We start from the raw sequence: 9,774 nt of genomic DNA, 5'->3' as shown, positions 1-9,774 counted from the left end.
ATCCCTCACAGCAAGGACGACCCAGCGCAGACAAAAATAAACAAGTAAAATTATGTTTGAAATGATCAGCTTGATCTTGATTTATTCTAAAAAGAGTAAGCCAAAGCAAAACTGAGATAAAGGAAGGTAAGCAAGCAGGTAGTGGAAAGGAGAGAAGTGGAATCCTGAAGGGTGATGCACAGAACCAAAGTAAGGGAAACACTACCCTTCGTGAGAATGAGGTGACCAACCCTGGGATGGATGAGGCAGCAGGATTTGTTAAACCTTTCACCTCCATCGTCTCCCTCAATCCTCCCCATATTCCCAGAAGGCTGGTCCTTTTATCCCCACTTCGTGATTGTGGCATCTGAGACTCGGAAAGGTGATGGGACTGGCCTGAGGTCACACTGCTGGAGAATCAGAGGGGAAAAAGGAGGGGAAAGTGGGTTTAGCTGGCTGCAGCCCCAAGAGAGGGTCACAGAGGTGAGACACCCCAGGTCTTTCAGCTCCACCTCCAGGGCTCCTTCCATCAGTCTCTGGATACATAACGGCCTGCTGGACACCTCCTTCTGGATGCACTGCTGGCAATTTCACGTGTTCTAATCACCAAAATCAGGGCTGTCATCTTCCAGTCACACAGCTAGACATGAATGCATTGGAATTTGAGCCCACATCTGACTGATTTTTAAAATCCAGGTATTTTTCTATCCTATAACATCACCACCTTCAGTAAATCAAATGCCAAGTTCTATGATTTCTCTCCATGTGAAATTGCCTCCATCCATTTCTTCCTCTCCAATCTAACTACTCGTCTTTGAGTCTTAGCAAAAAAAAAAAAAACATTCAATATCTTAGACACTACTCTGTGAACTGTGCAAGGGCAGGTTTATCAAAGACCCCCAGTGCTCACCAGGAGGCCTGACCAGTTATCCCCGGAAGTAGGTCAGGATGCCTGGGAGCCCTGTCTCCCAACAGAATCCCCCAGGGGGGAAAGGTGGCCAGGCTGGGCCAGGTCCAGGTAATGTCACCCAGGGTGGCTGGAGAATATGTCTGCAGGACCAGTGCTGTAAGGAGTCAACAGCAGAACCAAGAAGGAGAAAGACCTTCACTGAAGCCCCAGGAAGGGGCAAGACTGGAAGGAAACACTTAGTAGCTGGGCCAAGGGGCCTGAGACATGACCAGGTGAGATCACAGGGAGGGCGAGTGGTTCAGGGGCAAGTCTGTGGGGAAAGAATGGGCCCCACACACTGCTGGTGAGAACGCAGATTGTAATAACCACTTAGGAAAACTACATGATGGTATCTCCAATGGCTGAACATATAGCATATAGTCATAGCTGGCTTCTTGGAAGGAAAGCTATGACAAACCTGGACAGTATACTAAAAAGCAAAGACATCACTTTGCTAACAAAGGTCCACATAGCCAAAGCTATGGTCTTTCCAGTAGTCATGTACAAATGTGAGAGTTGGACCACAAAGAAGGCTGAGCACCAAAGACTTGATGCTTTTGAACTGTGGTGCCAGAGAAGACTCTTGAGAATCCCTTGGACTGCAAGGAGATCAAACCAGTCAATCCTAAAGGAAATCAACCCTGAATATGCATTGGAAGGACCAGTGCTGAAGCTGAAGCTCCAATACTTTGACCACCTGATACAAACAGCCAACTCATTGGAAATGACCTTGATGCTGGGAAAGATTGAAGGCAAAGGAGAAGAGGGCAGCAGAAGATGAGACTGCTGGATAGCACCACTGATTCATGGAAATGAACTCGGGCAAACTCTGGGCGATAGTGAGGAACAGGGAGGCCTGGCATGCTGCAGTCCACTGGGGTCACAAAGAATTAGACGTGACTCAGTGACTGAACAACAATAGCAAATACACATATACTATGTAGATATGTATCAGTATATGTGTATATTATTATGTATATGCCCATGAAATAGTTCATGAAATCCAGAAATTCCACTCCTAAGTGTCTACCTAGCAGAAATTCATCCATATATTCCCTAAAAGACACATGCAGGAATTTCACAGCAGCACTGTTCATAATAGCACAAATCTAGGAAGTACTCAATCTTGTCTAGAGTTATATGGGTAAATAAACAGTTGCATAGTCATACAATATACAAATACCACACGTCAACATGAGTGAATGATGTGTAACTCAGAACGTAGAAACATGGATAAACCACACAAACATAATGTTGAACAAAACCAAAAAAAGACTCATAAAGGCACAAAACGGTGCAAATTCATTTGGATGAAGTTCTGGGACAAGCAAAAGTAATCCAGTGTTAGACATCTGGTTACTAATTCCCAATCTAGGCTTGGAGGGGTAGTAACAGGCTGGGCTACTGGTAACATTCTCTTGCTTGATCTGGTGCTTGTCTTACAAGTATATTTAATTTCTGAAAATTCTTCTAGCCATACATACACTTACGATTTGAGGACTTTGCTCTACCTAAATTTTACATTATATTATCCTGTAATAAAAAGTTGGCTTTAAAAATATATAACCCCCCGGGCTTCCCTGGTGGCTCAGTGGTAAAGAAGTTGCCTGCCAAAGCAAGAGACACAGGTTTGATCCCTTGTCCGGGAATATCCCACATGCCACGGAGCAACTAAGCCCATGTGCCATAGCTATTGAGCCTGTGCTCTAGAGCCCAGGAAACACAACTACTAAAGCCTACTTGCCCTAGAGCCTGTACTCCACAGTAAGAAGCCACTGCAAAGATAAGCCCACGCTCCATAACTAGAGAGTAGGCCCCACTCAACTAGAGAAAAGCCCATGCAGCCGTGAAGGACCAGCACACCCAAAAATAAATAGAGAAATAAACTTTTAAATATATCTATATATTGGATATATATATAAGCCCCAAGGCCCCTTTTACTGAAATGCCTAGAAAATGCCAGACATGTGGCATGGCTGCCATCGCATCCTACACGTTGTATATAGAAAAACCATTTACTATCAAATGATGAATGAGTAAAGGGGTGGGCAACTGCATGAACCATTGAATAAATGATTGAACCAAGGATTAATGGATAAATTAAAGAATGAAGTGATGAATAAAAGAGCACATCCATAAGTGAGCAGATGAATGAACCAACCAAGTAAAGCAAGAAAGAATGAACAGGTTGCTGGTTGACGGAGTAAGAAATTGGGTACGGAAATAAACAAGGGAAGTAAAAAATGAATGAAAGCACAATCAATGGAAGGAGGAATGAGCAGCTAATAAATTAACACAGGATGAATGTGTGAATAAATGACTGAAAGAAGCAATGTATGTATGAAAAATAAAACTAATGCAAAAGGTAAGTAAGTGCATATAAAAACATAAAAAACAAAAAGCAGATGAATAATTGCATTGGGTTAGTCAAAAAGCTCATTTGGATGTTTCCATAAGATCTGCTGAGAACACCTGAATGAGCTTTTTGGCTAATCCAATAACATGGTATAGATAAATCAATGGTCTGATGATGCATTCTGGCTGAGCAGGAAGCGGAAGTAACTCTGAGGAATGTCTTCACTCTGCTTTTTTCGTTTGTTTTTTGGCTGTTCTGGGTCTTTGTTGCTGCGTGCAGGCTTTCTCTAGCTGCAATGCAGCAGCTTTTCTTGTTGAGGAGCACGGGCGTTAGTAGTTCAGTAGTTGTGGCACACAGGCTTAGTTCCTCCTCGGCATGTGAGATCTTCCCAGACCAGGGACCGAGTCTGTGTCCCCTGCATTGGTAGGCAGATTCTTAACCACTGGATCACCCCGGAAATCCTACACTCAATTAAGTAATAAGATATGATTGCAAATATCACTTGTGCCACTGAGTGTGTGCCTCGCACCCCAGGATTAACTCTGGGTTCAGTGGGAAGAGCTAAACAGCCTTGACTACACTGTTTTCCCAATTATGTTCAAGATAATTACTTATTATGTAGCAAACCCCCAGCATGATTTTAATAATTGCTATTTAAATAACACATTTTCACTGTCTCCTTGTAAATAAGACTCTAGTAAGCATAATTACTGTCAGCGTGGGAAAGTTTGCTGAGAGGCCTGGGAATGAGGAAGGGGGTTGGCACATCACTGTGATCATCCCGGGAGCCCCCGAGGCCAGGTGATGCTAGGGACAGAGCTCAGGTTTGGGGAAACCTGGGTCCAGGACATCAGGTGCGTCCCTTCCGAATCTTTGCCTGGTCAGCCCCCCTGTGAAGTGAAGATGGTCTCCAAATGCCCAAACTCCCTGGGCTATCCAGGAACTCTCACTCTAGACCCAGGTCAAAGTCAGAGTTAGTGACCCCCCAACTGTGTCCCCACAGCTTGGACAGCTTCACCATGGGGTAACGGGGTCTGCATTTACCCCGTTTATCATCAGATGGGTGATCTGGGAGCAGGACCTATATGGTCCTCAACATGCACCTGGCTCCCTGTGCAAGGTCTGCACACCGTAGTTGCTCAGCAAACGCTGGGGGAGGAATCCATGGATCTCGCTGTGCAGTGTGGGTTTGAGAAACCGCTTCAGTCCCTTTCAGAACCACGAAGTTTGATGAGCAGGTGACCTCACCACGTCCCCACAGAGCTTCTCATGGTGGCCCCGTTGCTGCTGCTGTTCCAGGCATCACTGGTTCCCTGGACTCCACCTGTGTCTGCCCATCTCAGCACTTCCCCCTCTCCTGTAGGACCTGGTGGACCTGAAGGTAAAGAAACAAGCTGGTGTGATTGTGCACAGAGTGAGTATCGACAGGCTCTAAAGTGGGGCCGGGGCTCTGATCTGATCAAAGCAATGTTGTTCAGTCAATACGTCGTGTCCGACTCTTTGCAACCCCATGGACTATAGCACTCCAGGCTTCTCTGTCCTCCACTACCTCCCAAAGTTTGCTCAAATTCATGATCATTGAGTCAGTGGTGCTATCAAACCATCTCATCCTCTGATCAAAGGGCATGAGGGTTAATAAGTCTCCGGGCACCCACATTGACCCTGACCTGGTGCCAGCATTGACAAGAGGTGAGGGAAGACCTTTCAAGTCCCCCGTGAGCATCTAGAGGATGCTGGATGGAGGATCCAGTTCCCTGACAATGACCTTGATGCCACCCCTGCTGTCCATCGTGTGGATTGAATGCCATGGATCCAGTCTGTGTCAGTGATTCTAAAATTTCTGCTTGCTTCCAGAGAGAGAGAGAATTGGAGGACAGTCCAAGAGGGAGACCAGGCTCCTCTTCTTAAGTTTTCTGTGTTCTTCAAATTGTCCTTGATCGTAACAAATTGCTCTTAGAGGAAGAAGTTAAAAACAGAAAAGAGAAATAGATAGAGGTGATTTCTTTGAAATGAGATCAAGTTTCCTTCTGCACAATCAGAGGTGGGAATTTAAAATACCCTTTCAAAAAAAAAATAAAATAAAATACCCTTTCACACGATTAGAGTAGATTCTACAGTAACCAAGCGACTGGAGATTCAGGTTGTTTTAGCAGTATAGGAATCCCGGATTCTCAGCTCAGAGGAGTCTGCCTCTCTACAGGCTGGGAAACAATCTTCACCCCCCTCTCCATGTCACCGGATCCCTTTCTGGTCTCCCTCTTAAGTGGATGAGGGAAACCAGGGCGAAATCTCCAGAGGGATACAGAGACAGTTAAGGGGGAAAGAGTCAATTTGTCTCACTGTTGGAAGGAATGAAGATGGCACCAAGATATTTTTAATTGTCAAAATTAATTAATAGTAAGTATCATCACTCACATGGATTGAGAGCGTGCTGTGTACCAAGCAATGTTCTCTGTGTTAACTTTATTTAATCCTAATGATAAGGTCATGAGGTTAAGTACCACTGTTATTCCCATTTTATACACGATACAACTGAGACACAGAAGAGTTGAACTGATTATGGGAAAGGGAGGGAGGTGAGGTGAGGAACACAGACTTGGGAGTCAGGCAGGTCAGAGTCCACATCTCTCCCCGTTTTGCTCCTCATCACCTGTGTGGTCTTAATTAAGTAACTCCAGATCTCTGAGCCTCAGTCTCCTCCTCTGTGAAATAGGAAGATGGGGCATGACATCTGCAGGACCTGGAATGTGGTAGGGGCTGCAGAGGTGAGATGCCCATCCCTTCTGAAGCTGGAGTCAGTGCCAGGCCCCCACCAGTTGGATCTGGGCACATTCATGGCTGGGCATGGTCTAAGGAGGATGCTGGTCCCTCAGCAAGAGACGGATTGTCTGAGCTCTCTTCTGGGGACTGCCCCCAGGCCTAAGGGTCAGCGATGGTCCAGGGGCACATAATCCCAATGTTGTTTCTGGGGGGAGACTCATCCCAACAAAAGGCAGTGAACTTAACATCTGTTCTGAAAAGCTTTTCGGCAGGAGAGCTGAGTTCTCACAGTCAAGCCCAGAGTCTGGGGTAAACGGAGTAGAACAGCTGGATTATGTGGTAGAGACAGTTAAGTTTTTAAGAAACCACCAGACTGTTTTCCATCATCGTTGTAACATTTCATGTTCCCACCAGCAATGATAAAAGCTCTGTTCTTCCACATCCTCACCAACACTTGTTATTTTCTGTCTTTTTAATTTTAGCCACTCCAGTGGGTGTGTAATGGCATCTCATGGAGGTTTTAATTTGCATTTCCTTGATGACTAACAATGTTGAGCATCTTTTCTTGTGCTTATTGGCCATTCATAGATCTTCTTCTTTGATTACTTTTTAATGAAAAACACATTTGCATCCAAACTGAAATTATATTGTCAGTAGTTAATTATCACTTGTCAAACAACTGTGTGCCCAGATTGTGGATTTAATTTTCATACAGGTTTGCAAACGGCTCGTTCCTCATGTTTGATGAGGCCTCTATGAGCGGGAGACATTCATTGTTGGAAACGGTGCTTTTTTAAAGAACGTTTTTAAAAATAAAAAGGTTTCCTTGGTGTCTGAGTCAGGGGTCTTTGCAAGTAGCAGGAAACCATCCAGTCTAGCTTAGATAAGAAGAAACGGTGTGTGGATAGTGTTTTACCAGGCATGGGGTGGGGGGAGTGTCTCTCAGAAGGCGCTGCCTCACCGGAGCCTAAAACCTGGGGCTGGAGCCCCTACTTGGACCCGAGATAGCTACTCACTGCCCACCCCACCAGGGGGGGTGTTCATCTCGGCTTCTCTCTGGGCACCTGTTCATCCTTCTCTCTGCAGCTGGTTTCTCTCACTGCCAGCGTGACCTGTCTCCTCCTTTGTCAACACATATCCTCAGGTCACGGGCCCCCAGAGACAGACCTGATGGGTGGGTCACCTCATCTCTTAGCTCTAAGATCCCTCAGCCTCTCGGATCTGTATGTGTTAGCCGGTTGGCCTGAATCACGTGTGAGTTGCCTGTCATCAACCAAGTAGAGCTCTTTCCTCGCCTGGGCAACGGAGACAGCGCCGGACGTGTCTCTGCCTCCAGCGGTGGGGCCAGGGGCTTGAGGAAGGGGGCTCAGGGGAGGGGATCGTCAGGACTGGGAGCAGAATCCATTCCTGACTCCTGAGAGGGTGAGGGTGCCAGCTCTCCCCTCTTCATCCTCTCCATCCCAAGGAGGGTCGGGGCGCAGGGGCAGACACTCCCAGTCCACTCCGCCTGCCCGGCGAACCCGTCTTCCCCTGCAGACCAGGCTTCTCCAGCTACCTCTGCCTCCGACCTTGGACAAATGATCACATGTCTGTGTGTGACATGAACGTGTGCACGCAGGGTGGATGTGCATACGTGTATCTAGGGTGAATGTGGGCATGGGTCTATGTGCATCTGTGTCTGTCTCTGCTTGTGTGTGTCCAAGTGTGCGCTGAGCATATATGCACACCTGTCTACACATACAGAGGTTCTGGGTGGAGCCCACAAGGGTCTGATTCCTGGCCCCCCGGGGCCCCCAGACCAGTGCTCTCTCCACAACCCTGGCTGCACCCTTCCCCCATTACGGAGGAGAGCTTAATGCAGCCCAGCTTCACCCCCACACAGACCACCCTTCTCTCCCTCTCTATCTGTAATTGACATAAATGCTGTTCTAATGTCTAATCATTCTGTGCAATTTGCAAAACGGTTTCTTTGGTGCCTGCAGAAGGGGCTACACAGTCAGCTTGGCTGTGCTTCTCCCCAGAGGATTTTTATGAAAATGATGTGGCAAAAGTGTTGTCTTAGAGTCAAGCAAAAAGAAGGAAAAAATAAACGAGAGTCCTGTGGGGGAGGGAGTGCGAGAGAAGACAGGCGGCCATAGAGCATGCGGTGATTACAGGGAAAGGATGGGAGCCTGTTGTTTCAGCCAATCATTGCTTAACTAAGGGTTTGTTCCATGTACTAATAGGCCAGCCTCACCATCTCCTGGGATGGGAGTTTTTCTTCCTCCCTTTTGTCCATCCAGCCCCATGGCCCTCATCCTTCACTACCCCCGCCCAGGAACACGGAGCCAACACCCATGTTTCCACCCAGTGGAAAACTCAGGGTCGGAGTACTGTAAAACCAGATGTGTTTGGAAAGATCTTCTGTACACGCTGGCAGCAGAGATGCAGGTATGGGCCTTGCAGTTGGGAGAGACCTAGTCTCAGGTGGTTCCCACACAGTCTCTCTCAAGACAGAGGGTAGATGGCCTTTCTTGATTTTATTTTTATTTTCAGACTAGCATTTTCACATAGATAACTGTCATGCCTTTCATTCCAGTACTGGTATGAGTTCTTTCCTCTGCCCCATGGGAAGCAACCAGCTCCCTCCACAGGTCCCTGAGATGCCAGGAATGAGCAGTGAGGCAGGTGACTGAGGAGAGAGGCCTGAGCAGGACGGGAGGCCCCCCCACCCCAGCCCCACCCCTGCCCCCTGACTCCTCCCACCCTGGATAACAGTTGTCCTGGTAACAGGTAACCTGGACAACCCCTGCATCGTCCCAGGTCCCTCACAGACCTGCTTCCCAATGAGTGAGTAGAACAGAGCTTCAGAGCCCCGTTCTGCCCAAGAGGTGAGTTGCCAGCCCGCATCATGGCCAGGGCATGAGCAGTGACGTTCCTGACCCCAAGGGAAGCTGCTCTTTCCTTCACCAGCAGAGCTTCTGTGAGGGACGTTCCTCGTGGCCATGCCCAGTAAGGCAAGCCCACAACCTGCTTACCCGCCACCACCTGCTAACCAGTCCAGCTGCCGGCCTCTCCTGCAAACGTGTGGGGTGTGTCCCACAAGGCCCACGCCCCCTGAGCTGTCTTTCTTTCTAGGCCCCCTGGTGAGGATGCTCCAGGCAGAGGGGACAACGTGTGCCAAGGCTCGGACATTTGGGTGGCAGAAGAAAGACAAGCGTGATTGGACCATCTTGGACAGGGGGATCAGAAGTGGACACAGCCAGCCTTCCCTGGACCTTGCAGGCTGCATTAGGAATTCAGGACTTGCGTTGAAGTGCCACAGTAAGTCACTGAAGTATATTAAAGTTGTATTTTTAAAGCTGCCTCTGGCTGCTTTGTGCTTAGAGGCGATGATATGAGACCTTGGGGCCCAGGGCTACTGTGAGCGTGGGCTGTGTCCCCATGAAACAGGAGCTTCAGAGTGTGGAGCAGAGCAGGGACGGCTCCACCCTGAGTCTCACGGGGTCACCCGACTCCTGCAGAGAGTGATGGGAGCAGGACCAGGGCAGAGACGGGGACCAGGCAGGAGCCCACTGCCCCGGCCCAGGCGTGATGGTGGTGGGACCAGCATGGACAGCAGGAGAAGGTCTCAGTTTTGGGGTTAAGTGACAGTCAAGCTAATGGAAATGATTCACTCCCTGTACGTTAGGCATTATCAGTTCTTAAAATGGCATATTACTTTAACATTTCCTTCCCTATAGAAGGCTAT

Source organism: Cervus elaphus, chromosome 8 (genome assembly GCF_910594005.1).
Source record: "Cervus elaphus chromosome 8, mCerEla1.1, whole genome shotgun sequence".
Classification (NCBI taxonomy): Eukaryota; Metazoa; Chordata; class Mammalia; order Artiodactyla; family Cervidae; genus Cervus; species Cervus elaphus.
This window is presented reverse-complemented; position numbering follows the sequence as displayed.